This window comes from Hyperolius riggenbachi, chromosome 12 (genome assembly GCF_040937935.1).
Source record: "Hyperolius riggenbachi isolate aHypRig1 chromosome 12, aHypRig1.pri, whole genome shotgun sequence".
NCBI classification, from domain to species: domain Eukaryota; kingdom Metazoa; phylum Chordata; class Amphibia; order Anura; family Hyperoliidae; genus Hyperolius; species Hyperolius riggenbachi.
The window spans coordinates 199,547,682-199,571,324 of NC_090657.1; the positions used below are offsets into that span (position 1 = coordinate 199,547,682).

Genomic DNA, 23,643 nt, shown 5'->3' on the forward strand with positions numbered 1-23,643 from the left:
AGTATTTCATGATGCCACAGTGAACTGTTTATGTGTGCCTGCTTCAGTGATTGTAAGCAGAAGAGTGTTAACTTCGCTGAAGAGCTTTTTCAATGAGGTGGGTACAACATACTCATGTTTTGGCAGCTCGAAGCTCTGCTGGCATGTGATCCGGGGGAGGGTAAAGGTAATGACATAAAGATCATTTTTTAACTTGTACACCTGAAAGATGAAAACAAGTTTTGTCTGGGGTCTCACTTTAAATCTGCCTACCCAAGTGGACCAGGAACACAGATTTATAGCTGGTGTGAGAGTCACATTCCTGAGGTACTGCTGATTAACATTCCTTGGGAATGAAAAGAGAAGAGGTGCTGCTCTGCTTTGCAGCCCCTCCTACCAAGCATGATGGGGGCTTTTAACTATGAAGGGAGATGGGGCAGCATCTACAGTGAAGGGGAAACATCCCATTAACTGAAGTGGCTCAGGTTCATCCTGTTGACGCCAGAATGGCGCAGCACACAATGGAAACGCTTCTGCAGCCTAAGGCCGTCATCTTGGCACAGCTCGCCCATAATCAGCCAAAGAATAAACATGTTTTGCAGTTTAATCCCACAGAAATACGAGGAGAATTCAACATTAGACTGTATACATGAGCTGCTGCGGCTCCCCACACTTGCTGTCTGCTGTGTAATCAGATACCAAACTCTCTCAGAGTTTAGGCCCGCTTCAGCCTCCAGTTCACCCGGAGACGTGGAATGTTACAATTCAATCTTCAATCAAGATAAGAAGAGCCCATTAATGTGATGGACACACAGCTTCTGGCAAGCTTAAAGGAAAATACCTAATGCTGGACTGCCGCAAGTAAAGCGCTAAGCAATCAGCTTACACACAACTGAAATTGCATTTCTGGTGGATGCAGGAAAAATAACTTACAAAGTGGTTGCTTCTGTTCCTTGGGAATGCCAGTGTTCAGTTTCCCAGGTTGGCACACAAACTGTGATCAATAAGACAGACCATTTTAACTGGTGGACTTATACTACAGAAATAGCCACATTATACAAGGTGGCACACAAACAAAACGGTGTGACTGCCTGCCAAGAGGGTGAGTTTACAGGCAGTTGCTGGCCTCGTCGATCTCTGCTGGGTGTGTCCTCCCCTGTTTCCTGAAGGCTGTGTCCCCCTGCATTTGCTGCTGTATGGGTAATGCTAAAGGTGCGTACACACGCACTACGGCCGCCAATGACGGGTCCGTCAGACCCTCCTGCTGGGCGGACTTTCAGGCGATAGTAGCGCGTGTGTACGCGCTGTCGGCGGACTGATAAGGCTGTTTCTGAGCGATCCGCTAAGAGGAGAGTGCTAAGAAACATCAGTATTATATTTGAATGTTGTTCATGCTTTTTGATGCACAAAAGCTTTCCAAGATGTAGCGAGCTGCAAGTACACATATGCTAAATTGCACACGTCTGCTGTGGCAGGTGCAGGGAGAGAGTGTCTTGAAAAGTAGCTGATGGCGTTTACATATTTCCTAGATTTCTCTCTTCTGCATTGCCATTTTATTAAATCCACTTGGGTAATTGGTGAACTCCCTGAGGCCGGTTCTCAAGGTGAGGCTAATCTGCTCAGTCCAAAGCTGTCCTGCTCTGGGAACCAGGTGTCTGTGGTGGACAAACAAATAAAAAGAGTTTTGTGCTTTATAAAATACTTGCTTGGAATTTCTGTGTTTTTTTTTATTTGGGACAAACAGGAGGTTTGTTTCCAGTAGAGATCATTCTCACATTTAAGGTGTAGTTGTTGCCCATCTAGTGTAAAGGTTTATGTTTTGTTAGCTGTTTTCTGCAAATACTGTAAGTAGCCTGGAAATAGCCTGCACAGAGCAAATAAAACACTGATGATGGTGAAACAGGACTATCTACAGACTTGCTTCACGCTGTGCCTGACCCAGAAGGCAGAGGCACCTGCCCCCCCCCCCCCCCCCACATTGCATACAGTATAATGTAATATATACGAAAACATGCATACAGTGTGCAAAAATACATAATTTTGTCAGTTGATTTAATGTTTATGCAAGAATGCACTATTTGTGAAGAAGCCCACTGATTTACATGGGCTACATCACTCATACTGTAAATGAACCCTTAGAAATCAAGGCCTAAACACATGCAAATATATTATTGTATGAGGCACAAATATCACAAATTCCACACAGCTTTTGTTAATGGACTAACCGTGTAAACACACACAAATAGACTTAAAAATGGCTAAGACTGGACAGTACCTTGTCATTAATGCTTCCTTCTTCTAGTAAGGATGTCCTCAGACTGCAGTATAGGTGCTACTCCTGTAAGAAAGCCCCCCAAAATTACAATTACTTTATTAACAAATCCTCTTCTGTCAACCTATGTTAACCAAACCCATGAGGAGCAAAATTCCCACCCACAAAAAGCAACACTTCCACCATTCCTTTCCACGAGGAACAACATTCCCACCTATGACAATCACCATTACTTTCCACGAGGAGCAACATTCCCACCTATGACAAGCAACATTCCTTTCCACGAGGAGCAACATTCCCAGCTATGACAATCACCATTCCTTTCCATGAGGAGCAACATTCCCACCTATGACAATCACCATTCCTTTCCACGAGGAGCAACATTCCCACCTATGACAATCACCATTACTTTCCACGAGGAGCAACATTCCCACCTATGACAATCACCATTCCTTTCCACGAGGAGCAACATTCCCACCTATGACAATCACCATTACTTTCCACGAGGAGCAACATTCCCACCTATGACAATCACCATTCCTTTCCACGAGGAGCAACATTCCCACCTATGACAAGCACCATTCCTTTCCACGAGGAGCAACATTCCCACCTATGACAATCACCATTCCTTTCCACGAGGAGCAACATTCCCACCTATGACAATCACCATTACTTTCCACGAGGAGCAACATTCCCACCTATGACAATCACCATTCCTTTCCACGAGGAGCAACATTCCCACCTATGACAAGCAACATTCCTTTCCACGAGGAGCAACATTCCCACCTATGACAAGCACCACTCCTTTCCACGAGGAGCAACATTCCCACCTATGACAAGCACCATTCCTTTCCACGAGGAGCAACATTCCCACCTATGACATGCACCATTCCTTTCCATGAGGAGCAACATTCCCACCTATGACAATCACCATTCCTTTCCACGAGGAGCATCATTCCCACCTATGACAATCACCATTCCTTTCCACGAGGAGCATCATTCCCACCTATGACAAGCACCATTCCTTTCCACGAGGAGCATCATTCCCACCTATGACAATCACCATTCCTTTCCACGAGGAGCATCATTCCCACCTATGACAATCACCATTCCTTTCCACGAGGAGCAACATTCCCACCTATGACAATCACCATTCCTTTCCACGAGGAGCATCATTCCCACCTATGACAAGCACCATTCCTTTCTACGAGGAGCAACATTCCCACCTATGACAAGCAACATTCCTTTCTACGAGGAGCAACATTCCCACCTATGACAAGCACCATTCCTTTCCACGAGAAGCAACATTACCACCTATGACAATCACCATTCCTTTCCACGAGGAGTAACATTCCCACCTATGACAAGCAACATTCCTTCCCAGGAAGAGCAACACTCCCACCCACAAGGCGCAAAATTCCCATCCATGCGCTTTACAAAGCAGAGTGAACAATTCCCATCGTTAACGGTGTCCTTGTGAGGGCTCTCAATCTAATTTTCCTTGCTACATTTTATAGAAAGTTAACATATCAGTAATGACATTTGAAAAGTAAGGAGGCAGGGAACTATATCCCCATAATGTACCTAAAAAGAAATAGTTCGCTCCCAATCTGGATGATACTGTATGCCCAACAATGTGTGATATAAGACTAAGTCACAGATACTGGCCCGGTGACCAGTTGGGCTACATCTGTGGAAGTTCACTGCACATTGCGATAGTTTAAAAAGCAGCAACAGTAGTTACAGTCATCAATTATTAATTGGTTTCCATTGGTAAAAGCCCTGATATAAGCCTTGTTTCAAAAAGGGAATGAAATGCTAGATTTCTAGAGTAGAGAAGACCTGACTTGTGTTATTTCTTGACACACATTTCGCTCCCTCAGAGGCCCAGCAAGTCTAATGAAGGTACTCTAGTAACCAAGTCCAACTGGATCATTGTAATATAAAGGAAATATTGCAGAGTGGGCCCATACAACAAAGGTAGATTCTTGGCTGGGATACAAACGTAAGACTTTAGTGCTGCAAGAAAAATCTACGGTAGATGATAATTTGGCAAGACATCAGGATACGTACTGTGATATTCACAGCAGTGCATATTGAAAGCTCCCAGGGGGGGAAACGATTTGCTTATGCAAAGAGAACTATAATGGAATGAGGCAGGTGGTGAATAAGGTTTGAGATCTAGGCCCATATCCTATTAACTTTTTTAAATGGCTTCAACCAGCCCCTACCAGCCTTCCTGTGCCCTCACCGCAGCTCTACTCCTTGCCAGTGGCCCGGGGTCCCCTCTGGCGCAAGATGCCCACTGCGCCTGTGTGAGCGGCTTTCAGAGTTGTGCTGACAGCGCAGTACAGTCAGGATGACGTCAGTGCGACTCAGTAAGCCACATGGCGAAGTGCAAGCAGATGCTGACCTGGCAAGTTCAGCATCTGCACCAGAGGGGACCAGATGCCACCGGAGCTGCGGCGAGGGCATAGCATGGCTGCAAGGGGCTGGAGGAAGCCCCAGGTAAGTAGATTTTTTTATTTTTATTGTGCCCGGACCTTCCTTTTAAAGTGTAACGGTCATAAAACTGGCATGGAATCAAAAATAATTTCTTTATTTTTATGTGGTTAACAAGAAATAAGGATGCTAACCAGGTAATCCAAAAGTTAAAATCACTATTACTTTTCTTGTTGATAAATGATCATCCCCCAGTTTATCTGACTCTTATTTGGTACACACAAAATTTGGTACACACAAAGGAAGTTGCAGGGCATGCTGGGTTGTCCTTTTTTGCTTCTCTACTTCCCCTCAGACTTAACTAATACATCCTGTTTGGCTGAAGCCTCTTTCCCTCCTGTTTTACCCTCCCACACCTCTGTTCCTCTCTGATTGGTCAATATTTCTGAGACAATGCACTTTCTATAGAGGAGGGCGGGCAATGCATACACAACCAGGAAGAGGAGAGTAATGGAGGAAATGACATCATGATTGGCTTCAAAATAGCCAGTTAAAATGGGAAATGCTAAGAAGTATTTTCTCTTTTTTTTACTGTATAAAAATCACTAAAATCAAAATGTGGACAGTGCAATATGCATGTTATGTAAGTAGAGCAAGTATTTATCTACTTATATATATGGTTATTTTTCTGATAGTATGGCTGACAGCTCCTCTTTAAGGCTAGACCTAAGTCAGCTGAGGCAGGCGATAAAGACCGCCTCTGCAGATAACCCAGCGCATGTACAGCAGCTCCCAATCATTGACCTATCACACACACACACACACACACACACACACACACACACACACACACACACACACACACACACACACACACACACACACACACACACACACACACACACACACACACACACACACACACACACACACACACACACACACACACACACACACACACACACACACACACACACACACACACACACACCTATGAATTCTGCTACACAAGAAAAACTCAGTTCCTCTATATGGCGTCAATTCACCAGAGGTTACCAACCTATTTATCTATTGGGAGGTAATTTACCTCCTGTGATATCTCCAAATAGCAATTCTCCAGAAGTATAGGGGAGAATATCGACAGAGAGAAATGCAAGAGATAAATGTGAGATAAGTATGAGATAAATAAGTGATAGTTAGTAGTTAGTTTTTCTCCAAATCACAATTCACCAGGGAAGAAAGGGGGTGTGGCCATTCGTTATTTTTTCATCTCTTTATCCCCTGGATGAACCTGGAGAGATCATGGTTTTCACACAGCAGCTGCTGCTGTGGAAGATGGAGCCTTTTGAGCTTACTCTGTTAGGCCTGGTGCACACCAAAAACCGCTAGCAGATCCGCAAATGCTAGCAGATTTTGAAACGCTTTTTCTTATTTTTCTGTAGCGTTTCAGCTAGCATTTTGCGGTTTTGTGAAGCGTTTTTGGTGTAGTAGATTTCATGTATTGTTACAGTAAAGCTGTTACTGAACAGCTACTGTAACAAAAACCGCCTGGCAAAACGCTCTGAAGTGCCGTTTTTCAGAGCGGTTTGCGTTTTTCCTATACTTAACATTGAGGCAGAAACGCCTCCGCAATCCAAAATTTGCAGCAGCCCGGGAGTATGCGTTTCTGCAAAACGCCTCCCGCTCTGGTGTGCACCAGCCCATTGAAATACATTACCCAAGCGTATCTGCAGCCGCAAGTGGATCGCAAAACGCAGCCGAACCGCTCTGGTGTGCACTAGGCCTTAGAGCTTGCTTCTATTATGAGGAGACGAAGGCGCAGGAGGAGGTTCTGTTTAATCGCCCCTCGTATTTTTCGTGAGAGAACAGTTCTTGATAATTTTACTGAGACAGAGGTGGTGAAGAAGTTCAGACTCACTCGTGATATGCTTTATGATATGATCCGGCAGTAAAAGGCGGGAATACTCTGGTCAGGTAGTGGTAAAACTCCGCCTCCTACCCACAATGCTTCACTTTCAAGCTTACAGAGAGGAAAAGTATCCCATGTAAATCATTAATACCGATTACCTAACTCTCTGCTTTCTCACACTTTCCTCATGCATATCTCTCCATTATCCCCTGCTATCGAACACTTTTCTCTCCGTCCTCTCACACTGGTGAATTGACTCCAGAGTGTTAAAATACCTCATGAGATAAACTACCTACCTTTTTTCTCTTAGTAAATCCTCTCTGGTGAATTGACGCCTATATGTCTAATCAGCTGGACATTACTCGCCTCTACTATAATCAATGCTATTCTTGCTGCACTGTACTGTACAGAAGACATGACAACTAAAACTTCAGAGACTGCATACGGACCCCTCACACCCAGTTAGTCCCATCAGACTGCAGCTCTGCATAACACCTGTGCTGAGTCACGCCATTCCCAAGCATTGCTGGCGGAATGCAGGCTCAGGGTGTGTAATTACAGGCTGTTACTGCTGATGGTGAACAGACAGCTTACACACAAGGCCAGGCACTCCGCCACAAAAAGAGCTGACCCCTCCTCACCTCCTCATCAGAGAAAAAGCTGCAGAGGTGACAAAAATCAAACACAAACCTTTAATTACACCTTATATAGCTTTCTGCGCATTCCTCAAATAGCTTGCATGCCTCTATTATCCGCCTACAGAGGAACCCGGAGACCCTCAACTATGCCGCATTGAAGGGCTAAAAAAGGAAATCTTTGTAAACTGCTTTACCCAACACTGACTGGCTCTCGCCAATCCCAAGTAAAAGAAACAAAAACAAAGCAAAACATTCCTGGTATGTTTCAAAATGCAGCAGTCATACAGTATCTGCAATTACCATCACATCTACTCATATGTCATATCATTGTTATCCATAGCTCAAAACTGTACCTCTTCTGGAAGCAAAACCTCCTCTCACAGTTCCCAACTCTCCCTTTTTAGAAAGGACAGGCCCTCTTGGGAACTAAATCCCTGTCCCCCTTTCTTCTTCATTTGTCCCTCTATCAGAACTAATGTACAGATTTGTGTAAATATATGTATTTTTCTACTGAAAATGTGTTTAACTGACACTAAACTTTATTCCCATCAATTAAATTGATATATTTCTTATTTTTAAATGTTTAAATGGAGGAAAACTACTGTTGATAGAGAGGACCAGAGTGGTTTGAATGATAAAACGTCTTTTGTCTACTGAGTGTGGTGGGGTGTGGTTAGAGGTGCGGCAGGGGCGTGTCTTAAAGTCCTCTACTTTCTCATCTCAAAATGTTGGGAGGTATGTCTAATGTAGTCCCTCTTCTTGCACTGGACTGGCCTGAATTGTACAAATAAATGTTTTTACCTACTGAAAAGTGGTGACACTGAGCTCTCATTTCATGACCAATCTTTACATTATTACCTTACTTAAACAATACTGTATATCTTTTGTCCACTAGTTCTTCACAGGTGATTGTAACAGTGGAGGTGTGGTGGGAGCTTATCTTTTCAGACAGATATGTTTGCACTACAATGTTCCTTGTCGGAACGTTCAAACGACGGGTCGTTCGCAAAAATCCGACGTGTGTATGGGCCTTTATTCTCATGCCAGGAAGTTAGCAGGCATGCCTCATCTGGCAAAAAAACCTGCAAGAAACTTTAAAGAGGAACTCCAGTGAAAATAATGTATTAAAAAAGTTCTTCATTTTTACAATAATTATGTATAAATGATTTAGTCAGTGTTTGCCCATTGTAAAATCTTTCACACTGTGGGAGGGGTTTCACTACAATATCAGCCATACTGAGCCCCCTGATGATCAGTTTGAGAAAAGGTAAAGATTTCTCATGGCAAAGGGGGTATCAGCTACAGTTTCTCTTTAAGTGTTCCTGAGGCAAAAATAAAGAAAAAAACTAGATACATACACAAGAAGAGGGAAGCCTCTGGATCCTGAAAATCTACCCTTTGTGCAGCTTTGCTTGCCTGCAGATATGTACTGTGTACTACAGGAAAGAAAGTTACATACATACATACATAAGTACCTTGATAGAGGCAAGCCCATGGATTCTCCAAGAGGCTTCCCTAATCCCACATCCTCCTTGAGACCACCAATCCAGCGCTGGGACCCTCTGGAAGTTTGTGGCCTGGACGCTATACACTTGTGCAGTAGCACAGAGCCAATCGGGCTCGGCAGATTATCCAGAGGTTTCCCTCTACTGAGGGAAATATCTAAGTTAGCCACTTTTTCCCCTACTGGTATACTTTAAACATGAAAATGTTGCCAGATATTCTCTTAGTTTGGATGTCACATGGTCTCAACAGCCAAATCCAGACAGGAGAGGAAGCAAGCTGTGTTGCAATGGTGACTAGGCCCATTAAGAAAAGGTATTCTGTCTAGTGCTCTGCTTCTATACAGTTAATAATTATTTATCCTGACTGATATTGGAATTTGCTCCGTTTTAAATAAAGGGTTTAAAAAAAAAAAAAAAGTCACATGATTTCACGCATCCTGCCATGAAGTAGGACATTCAGTGGTGATGTGTATATGTGTGCAACACATATTCTGCGCAGAAGGTCTGAATTTTCCATAAATGTCATTCATCTCATAAATCAAGGTGAATCACTCTTCTCGTGTCAAACCTGAGAGCTCATTATCACTTTAACCCAGCTATATAAATTTGACATGGATACAAGCGCCCGGCGTCATGCTTCTTCCGCGTATCCATCATTTATTTATGGGAAGATTCTCCGACCCCGCAGAAATGTCAATAGGAGCATGTTAAATTGCTTCCTTTAATTATTGAACACCTCTCTAGCATTTACTGGAACTTCAGACAGAGAGACAAGGGAAAATACACTGTACATCAAATATTTCCACGCCGACGTCTCTCATCAGCTTGAACATCGCGACCACAGCTCAGTCACCAAGTCATGATGTCAGAGGTGAACAGCACTTGTTTATATGCTGGGAAAATGATGCCACACTGAAGGAAACTTGCAAAATGAGGAATTATAGACAGTTCCATTGCTGACCCCATAAGAAACAAAAAAATAGGCTGGCTGCAATATGGACCATTTGTCTTCACAGACCAACAAAAATCCCAGATTGAATATGGGCCATTTCCACCGGCCGAGTTTGTGAGTAAGGGCCTTTTCAACCAGCTGAGTTTGTGAGTAAGAGCTTTTTTTACTAGACGAGTTTATTAGTAAGGGCCTTTTCCACCAGCTGAATTTGTGAGTAAGGCCTTTTCCACAGGCCGAGTTTGTGAGTAAGGGCCTTTTCCAATGGCCAAGTTTGTAAGTGAGGGTCTTTTCCACAGGCCGAGTTTGTGAGTAAGGGCCTTTTCCACAGGCCGAGTTTGTGAGTAAGGGCCTTTTCCACAGGCCGAGTTTGTGAGTAAGGGCCTTTTCCACAGGCCGAGTTTGTGAGTAAGGGCCTTTTCCACCAGCTGAGTTTGTGAGTAAGGGCCTTTTCCACCAGCTGAGTTTGTGAGTAAGAGCCTTTTCCCCGGCCGACTTTGTGAGTAAAGGCCTTTTCCACCAGCTGAGTTTTTAAGTAAGGGCCTTTTCCACTGCCCGAGTTTGTGAGTAAAGACCTTTTCCACCAGCTGAGTTTGTGAGCAAGGGCCTTTTCCACCGGCTAAGTTTGTGAGTATGGCCCTTTTCCACCGACTGAGTTTGTGAGTAAAGGCCTTTTCCACCAGCTGAGTTTGTGAGTGAGGGCCTTTTCCACCGGCCGAGTTTGTGAGTAAGAGCCTTTTCCACCAGCTGAGTTTGTGAGTATGGGTCTTTTCCACTGGCCGAGTTTGTAAGGGCCTTTTCCACTGGTTGAGTTTGTGAATAAGGGCCTTTTCCAGCAGCCACTGCACAACCGCTAACGCACTGCACGCTGCATTTTCTGTGCAATTACGACTGGCCTGTATTAGGTTTTTCAATACCAACTACAAATCGCCACTAAAAAATTAGCTTGCTTTTATGGTGAAAATCGCGATTGGCATCGCAGCACGTTTGCAATTTTCAGTGGAAAACAGGCCTGAGACATATTGAACTTGATTCACTAAGACAAATAGCATGTCTTATCAGAGTAAGGGCTGGAACCCACAGGAGCGCTTTTGGCAGCGTTTTGGCAGCACTGCGATACGCTAGCAGTTTGCCAAAATGCTGGGCTAATGTTAATGGATGGGGCAACTTCCACAGGAGCGTTTGCGTTTCCCAGAAACGCAAACGCAGGACCTGCAGCATTTTGGGAGCGTTAGCGCTTCAATGTAAAGTATTGAAACGCTAGCAGAAACGCTCAGCAAAACCTAAACTGAGCGGTTTTGCTAGCGTTTTGCGGTTAAGCACACTGTAACAAAATGAAAAATAATTCACAGGACCAATCAGGATAAAAACGCAAAACGCAAAACGCTAGGCACCCGCTGGGGAAAAAAATACAATGTTGCAAAACACGACCAAAAACGCGCATGAATCCGCTTGCAAACCGCTCAGACAAAACGCTAGCGGTTGCGTTTTGCGTTTGCGGTTTTCAGTGGGTTCCAGGCCTTAAAGAGACTCTGTAACAAAATTTTAGAGCTCCACTCGTCCTGCCCTGAGCCCCTGCGGGTTCATTCACTTTAAAGGACGTTATCATTGCACTTTTATTGGCCCAATAGGCTGCCTGTCACTTGACAGGTAACTTGAAAGGCAGCCTATTGGGTCAATCAAAGTGGGAGGATAATATCCAGTGATTGGACTCACAGGGGCTCAGGGCAGGACAAATTGAGCTCTCGTCATTGCAAATTAGCAGGCATACATTTGTAGCTCTCGCTATGCTACTCTGATAAGGCATGTTAACTCTGATAAGATGTGTTAACTCTGATAAAGTGTGTTAACTTTGATATGGCATGCTATTTGTCTTAGTGATTCAAGCCCATTCTGTCAAAAGTTCATAAGTTAAAAATAAACAGTGTATAGAAGTAAACTGGTGGACAGAATACACGTGTCACTGGCCAGATACTCTGACTCCAGCAATTACTGTCACTCACAAGCCACAGAAGCCAACAGAAAGGAACTCTAAATGGAACACAAATGGCAGCTTCCATTTACAATACTTTTTTATACTACCTGTGTCACAAGTTCATAGATCCTCAGTAACCTGCAGCAGGCTGCACACACCCAGTCAAATTGAAACAATCCTCATTTGCTCACATGTGTATAAAAGGGTGGAGTCATTGCTGTCAGCTGAAGCAATTAAAGTGATACTGAACTTAAAAGAAACTAAGTTGGATATTCACTTATGGAGAGAGAAGACTGTCACACTCGTTGCAGCTATTAAACCAACTGGTCGAATACGCCTTTGGGGACGGTTGGAAGGCTTGGGAAACATTTGTGTCCCTGAGTATTTCCTGTAGCACTCAGCCAATCAAAATTTAATGTGTGTACAAACCTTAAGGTTGTGTCACAGTGAAGAGCTTGTGTGACCCTGCAAGTCTGGACTGGAGTTTTCTACTTTCAGATGACAAAAGGGTGTAGCTCTCATTTGGGTCATATCAAATTATGGTGAGAGCAGCTACAAAGTTAAAGGACGCCTGTAGTGAGAGGTATACGGAGGCTGCCATATTCATTTATTTTTAGACAATACCAGTTGCCTGGCTGTGTCCTGCTAATCCTCTGCATCTAATACTTTTAGCCATAGTCCCTGAACAAGCCTGCAGCAGATCTGGGCGTCTCAGACATTATTGTCAGATCTGATTAGTACACCTGAGGAAATTTTTCTCGGCACCCGGTGAACGGCGATGAAGGGCCCAGCCCACACAAAAGTAGCAAACAATTTCGTATGTAACTCCACCCAAGGTCACATATATGAGAGCGGCTTGTTCAGCTCAGGGACGTGCAGCCGGTCAAGTTGCAGAAAAACACTTGAAATTGCTGAGCATAACAAAGGTAGTCCAGGCACTGTCCCTTTAAGGCTTTAAGTCATACTGCCGCATCATCAAGTACAGAAGACAACTTCATATATACAGGAGAAGCATAATACATCTGACCTGCAGTTCCTGGTGACGTATGGTGGGTGAGGGAGATGGTGGCCAGGGGAGGTAGGACGGCACAACAGCCGTTTCGCACCCGTGTGGCGCTTGCTCACGTGCTCTGAGGTCCTTGGGTCCTTCGCGTTCCCGCTCCCGTGAGAGGGCCTGGCCGCTACTGGGGAGTCCCAAGTCACATTCCTTCCTGTGTCGGCTTCGTTTTCTGCCGCCCCTACGGATCCGCCTCCTAAAGGGGTCGAGGTACATGCTTGAGTGACCACAGGTTTTGGCTTGGGTTCCGGATTATTTCCTCTCCGTTTCTTTCTGTATTGTCTTGGTTTAGGTTTCCCCTCGCGTTTCTCCTCCTCCGTATCAGACCCAAGGACCTCAGAGCACGTGAGCAAGAGCCACACCGGCGCGAAACGGCTGTTGTGCCGTCCTACTTCCCCTGGCCACCATCTCCCTCACCCACCTTACGTCACCAGGAACTGCAGGTCAGATGTATTATGCTTCTCCTGTATATATGAAGTTGTCTTCTGTACTTGATGATTTGGCAGTATGAATTAAAGCCTTAAAGAGACACTGAAGCGAAAAAAAAAATATGATATAGTGAATTGGTTATGTACTATGAATAATTACTAGACGATTAGCAGTAAAGAAAATATTCTCATACTTTTATTTTCAGGTATATAGTGTTTTTTCTAACATAGCATCATTCTATAATATGTGCAGATTATACAACACTCAGCATTCAAAATGAGTCTTTCAGAGCAGTCTGTGAAGTAATGACCTCTCCTCTAGCAGAGGAAAAGTAAATAGTCCAGGAACAGTTGAGATAATAAAAGTCAGCCCTCTCCACGACTAACTTAGGCCCAGTGCACACCGAGCGGTTTTTGGAGCGATCCGCCGGCCGCATCCGCCTCTAAAAACGCTTGTCTAATGTATTGCAATGGGATGGTGCACACCGGCGGTTTGCGGTTTTTGTCAAGCCGCAAACGCGCCTCCTGCTGCGCGTTTGCGGTTTTCGGAAGCGTTTCGTCCTCAATGTAAAGTATAGGAAAAACGCAAACCGCTCTGAAAAACGCTAGTTCAGAGCGGTTTGCCGGGCATTTTTGTTACAGTAGCTGTTCTGTAACAGCTTTTACGGTAACAATATGTGTAATCTGCTACACAAAAACGCACGCAAAACCGCTAGGTATGTTTAGAAAACCTCTCTAAACATACCTAGAATCGCTCTGAAATCAGCTCCCAAAACCGCTAGCGTATTGCGGATCTGCTAGCGGTTTTGGTGTGCACTGGGCCTTAGTCGGAGAGCTTAATGGCTTGTTTGCATTGAGATAACAACTGGAGTTTCTCAACTCTTCCTGTACTGTAAACAATTAGACTGATGTATCTGATCTTAATGTTTTATTTCTTAGCTGTGCTACACATACAAATCATAATATCATCATTTTTTTTTCGCTTCAGTGTCTCTTTAAAGGGACAGTGCCTGGACTAACTTTGTTGCGCTCAGCATTGTTAGATCTGACAAAATTAGCTGCATGCTTGTTTCTGGTGTGATTCAAACCCCACTGCAGGCAAATAGACCAGCAGGGCTGCCAGGCAACTGGTATTGTTTAACAGAAAATAAATATGGCAGCCTCCATATACCGTTCACTACAGTTGTCCTTTAAGGGCTTGTTCACACTAGAGGTGCTTTGTGGGTTCTTTAATCGCTGGTGATTTTTCAAAATTGTCCTTAAAGCGCTTGTGCAATGATTCTCTAAGAAAGAGTTCACACCTGAGCGGATCATTTCTGATCCGCTCAGAAAAGCGTTGCATGTATCATTTTTGAGGCGATTTTGCCTCAATGTAAGGTAAAGGAAAAACACAAAACGCTCACGAAATCGCTTTGTGCAGCGATTGCGTTCGCATCTTTAAAGAGAATCTGTATTGTTAAAATCGCACAAAAGTAAACATACCAGTGCGTTAGGGGACATCTCCTATTCCCCTCTGTCACAATTTCGCCGCTCCCCGCCGCATTAAAAGTGGTTAAAAACAGTTTTAAAAAGTTTGTTTATAAACAAACAAAATGGCCACCAAAACAGGAAGTAGGTTGATGTACAGTATGTCCACACATAGAAAATACATCCATACACAAGCAGGCTGTATACAGCCTTCCTTTTGAATCTCAAGAGATCATTTGTGTGTTTCTTTCCCCCCTGAGGGAGGGGTGCATAGCAGAACCACAACACTGAAGAACTTGGCAGCCTTCCAGACACAGGCTGACAAGTCTGACAAGGGAAAGATACATTGATTTATTACAGAGACTGTGATAGTACAAAGTGCTGCAGTGAGCCAGAACACATTAGAATAGCTTTTGGAACTTGTAGGATGATAAAAAACAGGATGCAATTTTTGTTACGGAGTCTCTTTAAGAATAAATACATTGTATTTATTATTTTCCGGGTCAAAGAGTTCACTTCCTGGAGTGAATTAAAAAAGCCCTTTTCACTAAAATGCAACGCCCACCCAAGCATCAGGAATCAAAAAAAAAAAAAAAAAAAGAAACTGGAAAATAAAAAGCCCAAGGCGAATGCTAACGTGAGCGGAACACAATGTGAACAAGGCCTTAGTGCTTATTTCCACTGCAAAATTCCCAACGCAGAGGAAAAATGCTATTTCATTTCCTCTGTGTTTGCTGTGCGATTATGTAGCAATTACATAGAAACTACAACAGGCAGCGCAACGGGGATTCCATAGGAGATAGTTCAGAAGTGCAATTAGTGTTCAGATGAGTTGGGAATGGTCCAAGACCATTTGTGCTTGAGTGTGAACCAGCCCTCACTGCATGTTTGTGTATATACCACTGCATTTGCACAGCCAACACCTCACCCACCTTTTAGCAATCCCCACTATCATTTGATATGATCCAGATGAGGGCTGCAACGTTTTGCACCAAATAGACAACATTTAAAATGGTCCACTCCACTTCCTGGATGACACCAGAGAGGGTCAATGATAGGCTAATTATTTTAGCTTGCATCACATTTATTCCAAATTGTAAACAGCTTGAAAATAGGCCCATCAGGGCTTTTTCTTCATACGTTGCAAGATGCCACTGGCTTGTTCCCCACCTGTCATGCCCCCCCCCCCCTCTATTGCGCAACAACATGTTTCTACTGTGCGCAATCTCCAAAATGTCACCCAAACAATCTGCTAACAATCCTCATTGGCAACATTAATAAAGCGTGCGTAGCAGTAGCAGTGTGGACCAATGTGCTCGGTACAAAGGAACATCAGACCCTGCAGAGAAATGTCTGATCTTGTTACTGACGGCCCATACCCATGGTTTTCCGACCACCGTCGATACTTTAAGCGACGAGGGACCGTTTCCACAGTCTCGCGACGTGGGCGCACAATTGCACAAACGTTGCTTGGCGTAACACGGCAATAACAACCTTCACGTCAGATTGGATATTTAAGATTCTGGACGACTCCGCACAAAGTACCGTGATCACTTGACTTCCTGTTCGCCCCCGTGGCACATACCCGCTGGCCGGAAAATGGATTGTGGAACATTTGTCATGAGGAGGAAGTCACTACTAGAACCATCTTCCTCCATCGGGTGGCGAGTATTCCGCTTCCCAGCAGTATGATGCGGTAACATGCCGCTGCATGCATGCATCTCTGTGGACTACCCTACTTGATGTAATAAATAAGAGCAGCTTCACAATAGCTAGCACTGCAGGTTAGTGTGCGCTGCTGTATAACATACAGACACAGCTACTGCACTCCCGTAGTGTAAAGCAGCCCTTGGGCAGTTATAAGATCCATTATCCCCTGGGTTGCCTCATTATACCTTAATATGTTCCTCCCCCAATTGTTTGTCATTAACACACAAGTTTTGTGCCAATAGTATTCACCTTTCACTTACATGTTTGTATCTGTACTATTTTTATGTAATGAACAGCACCATGAAACATGATGGCTAATGACTGATGCAAATTTGATGCTAATAGTATACTAATAGTATGCAAATATATGCAGCTTGGACGAAAACTTATTTATTTGCATAAAGACAGACTGAATAAATTCCATTTAATTTGGGACCAGTGGAGGGAGAGGCGAGGTTATTATAGAGGACCTTGAGTTATAACTGTGAATAACGTGTTTTGTAGCAGATTGTTCTTATATGAGGTCTTTATGGTGTACTTTAGGGATGGCCCTGTCTAGGAGAACTCATGGAGAAGCAAGTGCTCAGTTAGCTCAACTGATAGAATTGTAAGGCTCTGGTATGCTGGTCATGGTTCTCAGTTTTCCTATGCAGAAAATGTGAGGCTGCATTTCCACTTATGCGGTGCGAATCGCCGTGGTAAAAATTTGCATGCGGATGCGAAATTCGCATGCGGGTCCATGCGAATATTCATGTGAAATCGCGTGCGAATTTGCATGGATGACGATGTATGCGAATTTAACCATGGCAGTGCTGGTGTGCTTTTTCCATTGTTTCTATGCGAATTCGCATTAAAATTCGCATAAGAATTCGCATACCCAAACCTCATGCGAATTTCCTATTAAATACATTGTATGCGATTCGCATAGCTGTATGCGGTATGCGAATTCTGATGGCTCTGCCATGCGAATTTTTTCTGCACAGAAAAACGCAAAGGAATCCTGACAAGTGGAAACAGTCCCATTCACTTGTACTGCTATGCGAATTTGCATGCGGAAAAACGCATGCAAATTCGCGATAGTGGAAATGAGCCCTTAATGAAAACTGGCAAGTGTGCTCACAGCCTTAAAGGATACCCGAAGTGACATGTGACATGATGAGATAGACATGGGTATGTACAGTGCCTAGCACACAAATAACTATGCTGTGTTCCTTTTTTTTTTTCTTTCTCTGTCCAAAAGAGTTAAATATCAGGTATGTAAGTGGCTGACTCAGTCCTGACTCAGACAGGAAGTGACTACAGTGTGACCATCACTGATAAGAAATTCCAACTATAAAACACTTTCCTAGCAGAAAATGGCTTATGAGAGCAAGAAAGAGATAAAAAGGGGAATTTCTTATCAGTGAGGGTCACACTGTAGTCACTTCCTGTCTGAGTCAGGACTGAGTCAGCCACTTACATACTTGATATTTAACTCTTTCAGACAGGGAAAGAAAAGAAAGGAACACAGCATAGTTATTTATGTGCTAGGCACTGTACATACCAATGTCTATCTCATCATGTCATATGTCACTTCAGGTATCCTTTAAAGTGTACCAGAGCTGAGCAACTGTAAGAGTTTTATACATACCTGGGGCTTCCTCCAGCCCAATGCGCACGGATCGCTCCGCCGTCCTCAGTCTTCTCCCTCTCCGGTACCGGGTCCTGTCACTTCAGCCAGTCGCGGGCAGTCTGCACAAAAGAAGTGCGCCCTCTACGTATTTCTCCAGCAGCTGCTGAAGAGACACGCGAAGAGCACACTTCTCTTACGTCAGACTGTCCGCGACTCGCTGAAGTGACAAGACCCGGTACCTAAGAGGGAGAAGACTGAGGATGGTGGCGTGGGAGCAATCCACATGCATGGGGCTGGAGGAAGCCCCAGGTATGTATAAAACTGTTAGGCCTGGAACCCACTGAAATCCGCAAACGCAAAACGCAACCGCTAGCGTTTTGTCTGAGCGGTTTGCAAGCGGATTCATGCGCGTTTTCGGTTGCGTTTTGCAACAGTGTATTTTTTTGCTCAGCGGTTGAGTAGCGTTTTGCGTTTTTATCCTGATTGGTCCTGTGAATTATTTTTAATTTTGTTACAGTGTGCTGAACCGCAAAACCGCTCAGTTTAGGTTTTGCTGAGCGTTTCTGCTAGCGTTTCAATACTTTACATTGAAGCGCTAACGCTCCCAAAATGCTGCAGGTCCTGCGTTTGCGTTTCTGGGAAACGCAAACGCTCCTGTGGAAGTTGCCCCATCCATTAACATCAGCTGAGCGTTTTGGCAAAACGCTAGCTTATCGCAGCGCTGCCAAAATGCTCAAAAAAACGCTCTTGTGGGTTCCAGCCCTTAGAGTTGCTCAGCTCTGGTTTCCTTTAAATGTGATAGTTTGGTTTTTAGGCCTGGAACCCACTTGCAGTATGTTGCTAAAACATTTCTAAGCGCTTGTGATTTGAAACTTGTGTTCTCACTTGAGGAATGTGATATTGTAAAAATCCCTAATAGCATTGCATTAGCAAGAGCTTTTCAAATCACTAGCATTAACAAAGAGCTGCTAGTAGGTTTGAGCCCTATAGGTCAGTTCTACTGCTTGACTCCTGTCCCAGATCCCAAGTTTATTTTCCTCTAATCTGCTGCAGAATACAGTAAAGTCCCCGTATCCAGAACTCAGGGAAACAGAAGTCTAACTAACAGGCATGCCTGAGGGATAACAGGTAGGGCTGCTCAAATCCGGATCCGGGAGACACCCGGATAGCTGCTATCCGGATATCTCCCAGTAAACCTGTGCGGGGTGGGGGTCAAGCTTACCTGTCTGACGTCTTCTTCGTCCATCCCTGGCGCCTCCCACGATGCGTTCCACGTGGCAGTCATGTGACTACAAACACTTCCTCTTGCCGGGTTGAAGGAGGAACTGTTTGTAGTCACGTGATGTGCGTGGACCGCATCGTGGGAGGCGCCAGGGACGGACGAAGAAGACGTCAGATAGGTAAGCTTGACCCCCGCCCACCCCGCACAGGTAACTGGGAGATATCCGGATAGTAACTATCCGGGTGTCTCCCGGATCCGGATTTGAGCAGCCCTAATAACAGGGACGTTTTTTGGGGTTTGCAATGATTAATATACTTACCATGCCCCCAGCGCATCTTCTAACATTCCTGTAAGCTCAGGGAGGCTTTCCGGCATCCGTGCACGGCTCCCGGTGGGTCAAGTGACACGCTGAGAGCTGTGCAGGGAGGATGGCGGACAGCCGCTGGGAGCTACATGAAGGTTAGAAAATGTTGCTGTAGGCTTGCTAAGTATTTATTGCTGAATGGGGCGGGGGTTGGGTTTTTCTCTTTAGGCTGGTAGCAACCGGCAAGCACATGTATCCGACATCAGGAGATCCCCGCCAGTGGCGGATACCAGGGACTTTACTGTACATAGCAAAGTCGCTAACTCTACCCCAGAGTAGGCTCACAATCTAATCCCTACCATAGTCATAGTATAATGTCTCTGTCATAAACTAAGGCTGCTTTCACAGTAAGACGTAACAGGTGCACGTTAGTGCAGCCTGTAACGCAGCCCAACTCACAGTAATGAAAAATCAATGGGCTGTTCACAGTGCCCACGTTGCGTTACAGTGAACCGCTGCACGTTATTTAAAAGTGCAGCATGCTGTGCGTTCTACGTTAGACTGTTTGCACATGCTCAGTAATGTGTTTTTTTTTTTTATTTTGAGGAGGAGAGGAGGAGGGGAGAGTCCGCTATTTTTAGCCACATGGCTAATTAATATTCACTGCACTGCCCTGTAGTGATGGGAAGTTCGGCTCGATTCATTGAATCAATTCATTGAAAAGAGCCGGACTTCCTATCTCTACTGTTCAGAATTGATTCATTGAAAAGAGCCGGACTTCCCATCAGTAGGTTCAGTCCTGCTGCTCTGAATCGATTCATTGAAAAGAGCCGGACTTCCCATCACTTCTGCTGTGTTTTCTTCCTGGAGCGGCCGCTGATTGGCTGGCGGAACCACGTGATGCGGAGTGCAACGCGGCTCACTCTGGCGTCCTCCTCCAACACCACCAGGCGTTGCATTAGGGGCACGTTATGCGACCATACCGTCCCCTAAAACGCAACGTCCTGGTGGGAAAGAGGCCTAAAGCCTTGTACACATGTTAGACTAAATTCAGCAAAGGAGGCTCATGGGGATAGCTGTGCCAAGTATCTAGTGTATGTACAACTGCCCCAATATGTCGCTGCCCTTCTACCCCTCACACTGGAAGCTGTCATGGGCTGTGCCTTCATTCCTCCAACCACCATAGCAAGAGAACATGTTGTTGCTAGGCCTTAGCCTAGTGACGTGTCTGCACAGTACTTGGCTTCAAACTGTTGCCCAAAAGATACAGTCCTGATCGCTGCAAGCAAGACTTCTGGTTTTAGAAGCACTATAACAGAATTTAGATCAGTTTATATTGAATGTGGACAGCCTCTATTTGCCACATGCAGTATGAAAGGAAAGCAGAAGAAGAAAAATCTGAGAAACAATTCATAACCTTTAAGAGGGACTCACATAGAGCTCTGAGAATAGTCTCCATCCCCCCTCTATTATCTGGCACATCACATCACCCATATATGCCAATCTGAATGTTTTTTATCAGTACAGGTTCACTTTAAGGTAACAGTCACTTCCTACTAATCATCACCAAGAAAACGAATCTTCCCGAAGACCTCAGGCCAGCTATAAAGGGTAGAAATAAAAATAGACAACAATCGATAAGCGTGCGGAGCGAGGCGCAGTCTCTGGTAAATAAATGATTCAATGTGGCCGGGGAGAGTGAAACAGAAGAATGCAGCGCACAAACGGCTCCCGGTGACCTACGCTCAGATTTAATGCTGAACGGCCATAATAATGAGCCGATCGATCTTCCGCAGCGGCCTTCCGAGACATTTATTATTAACACAAGAACGGAATAAAGAACGCCGAAAGCCAGGAAAAAACTTCTCGTGAGCGCCCCGCTGACCTCGCTGCCTCTGCCTGTTCATACAGAACGAGACAACGCCATAGTAATAAACTCCGCTATTATGTAAAACTGCCTCCGCGTGGAAATGGGCAGAGCCGGTACTCTGCAGTGTTCACATAGTTACTGAGAGCTACAGTCAGCACACAGGACAAGGGAAGTGATACTCCGCAGTGTTTACATAGTTACTGAGAGCTACAGTCAGCATGCAGGACAAGGGAAGTGGTACTCAGCAGTGTCCACACAGTTACTGAGAGCTACAGTCAGCACACAAGACAAGGGAAGTGGCACTCAGCAGTGTTCACATAGTTACTGAGAGCTACAGTCAGCACACAGGACAAGGGAAGCGATACTCCGCAGTGTTCACATAGTTACTGAGAGCTACAGTCAGCATGCAGGACAAGGGAAGTGGTACTCAGCAGTGTCCACACAGTTACTGAGAGCTACAGTCAGCACACAAGACAAGGGAAGTGGCACTCAGCAGTGTTCACATAGTTACTGAGAGCTACAGTCAGCACACAGGACAAGGGAAGTGATACTCCGCAGTGTTCACATAGTTACTGAGAGCTACAGTCAGCATGCAGGACAAGGGAAGTGGTACTCAGCAGTGTCCACACAGTTACTGAGAGCTACAGTCAGCACACAGGACAAGGGAAGTAGTACTCTGCAGTGTTCACACAGTTAATGAGAGCTACAGTCAGCACGCAAGACAAGGGGAGTGGTACTCAGCAGTGTCCACACAGTTACTGAGAGCTACAGTCAGCACACAAGACAAGGGGAGTGGTACTCAGCAGTGTCCACACAGTTACGGAGAGCTACAGTCAGCACACAAGACAAGAAAAGTGGTACTCAGCAGTGTCCACACAGTTAATGAGAGCTACAGTTAGCATGCAGGACAAAGGAAGTAGTACTCAGCGGTGTCCACACAGTTACTGAGAGCTACAGTCAGCACACAAGACAAGGGGAGTGGTACTCAGCAGTGTCCACACAGTTACTGAGAGCTACAGTCAGCACACAAGACAAGAAAAGTGGTACTCAGCAGTGTCCACACAGTTAATGAGAGCTACAGTTAGCATGCAGGACAAAGGAAGTAGTACTCAGCGGTGTCCACACAGTTACTGAGAGCTACAGTTAGCATGTAGGACAAGGGAAGTGATACTGTGGAGTGTCCACGCAGTTACTGAGAGCTACAGTCAGCACACAGGACAAGGGAAGTGATACTCTGCAGTGTCCACGCAGTTACTGAGAGCTACATTCAGCACACAAGACAAGGGAAGTGGTACTCAGCAGTGTCCACACAGTTAATGAGAGCTACATTCAGCACACAGGACAAGGGAAGTGGTACTCAGCAGTGTCCACACAGTTACTGAGAGCTACATTCAGCACGCAGGACAAGGAAAGTGGTACTGTGGTACTTACTGGCGCCCACACCCGCTACCTCCCACCAACACCCAGGTACCACTTTGGACACTTCTAGAAAAATTTCTAGCACTTATTGATGTTATATCAAGAGGATTTGTTTGTGTCACTTTGCCAATCATTAAACGATAGTGCCAGACTTTCCTGCTCTCCTGTCCTTTGCAAATGATCTAGTATCTGTCGTGAGCACATAGTTTATTGGGTGTTGTTTTTTCCTGCCACCTGCAGCGTTTACCCGTGTGCCTACCAGCTCTCCCACAACAATTTGCACTGTACATACACATGTCTATCTCATCATGTCACATTACCTTGGGTGTCCTTTAAGAAGAGGGAAACGTCTGGATCCTCCAGAGGCTTACCAAGTCCCCCTCCAGAACACCGCCACTGCCTGAGACTTTCTGGAAATACGCCACCTGCGCTCCTCATCATGCACAAGTGTGGCCGTGCTGCACCCTAGTGAGTACGGCTGTGCTCATGCAGAAAGAGGAGTGTGCCCACGATAACCTAACCAACAAGCTCTTGTCGGGTGTGTTCGCGGTTCTATGTGTGGCAACACTGGGGGCCAGAGAACGTAAAAAGCCTTTGCAGAATCCAGAGGCTTCCTTCTTTTTAGGTATTTTACTCTGCCTCGGGTACACCTTCAGCCAAAACAAGCTCAGCAATGTTCTACCCTATATTTACATCAACTTGAATGAGCCAGATTTTCTCATCTGTGTGTAGCAACAAATGCCATCATTAATGTAGAAAAACAAGTAAAGGAATTATGTGAACACCGATGCAGATCCCAGGCTTTCTGCCACCCAAGTCAGGATTTTCCTTGTCCCACCGACTGCAAGTAAACAACGGAATACATTTACTGGTAAGCTGGGCCAG

At 45.0% G+C, this 23,643-nt stretch overlaps 1 protein-coding gene across 8 annotated transcripts in view; it reads right to left on the minus strand.

Annotated features, from left to right (window-relative positions):
* SULF2 (sulfatase 2) overlaps nucleotides 1–23,643 on the minus strand; it is a 504,100-nt gene that overhangs the window by 219,179 nt on the left and 261,278 nt on the right. For 6 of the 8 annotated variants that reach the window (XM_068262646.1, XM_068262654.1, XM_068262653.1 and 3 more), the window contains one exon: nucleotides 2,255–2,317. The exons of the other annotated variants lie outside the window; for them this stretch is intronic. The gene's annotated coding sequence lies outside the window, so the exon portion shown is untranslated. The remainder of the gene's footprint in view (nucleotides 1–2,254; nucleotides 2,318–23,643) is intronic. 8 annotated transcript variants of the gene reach the window in all.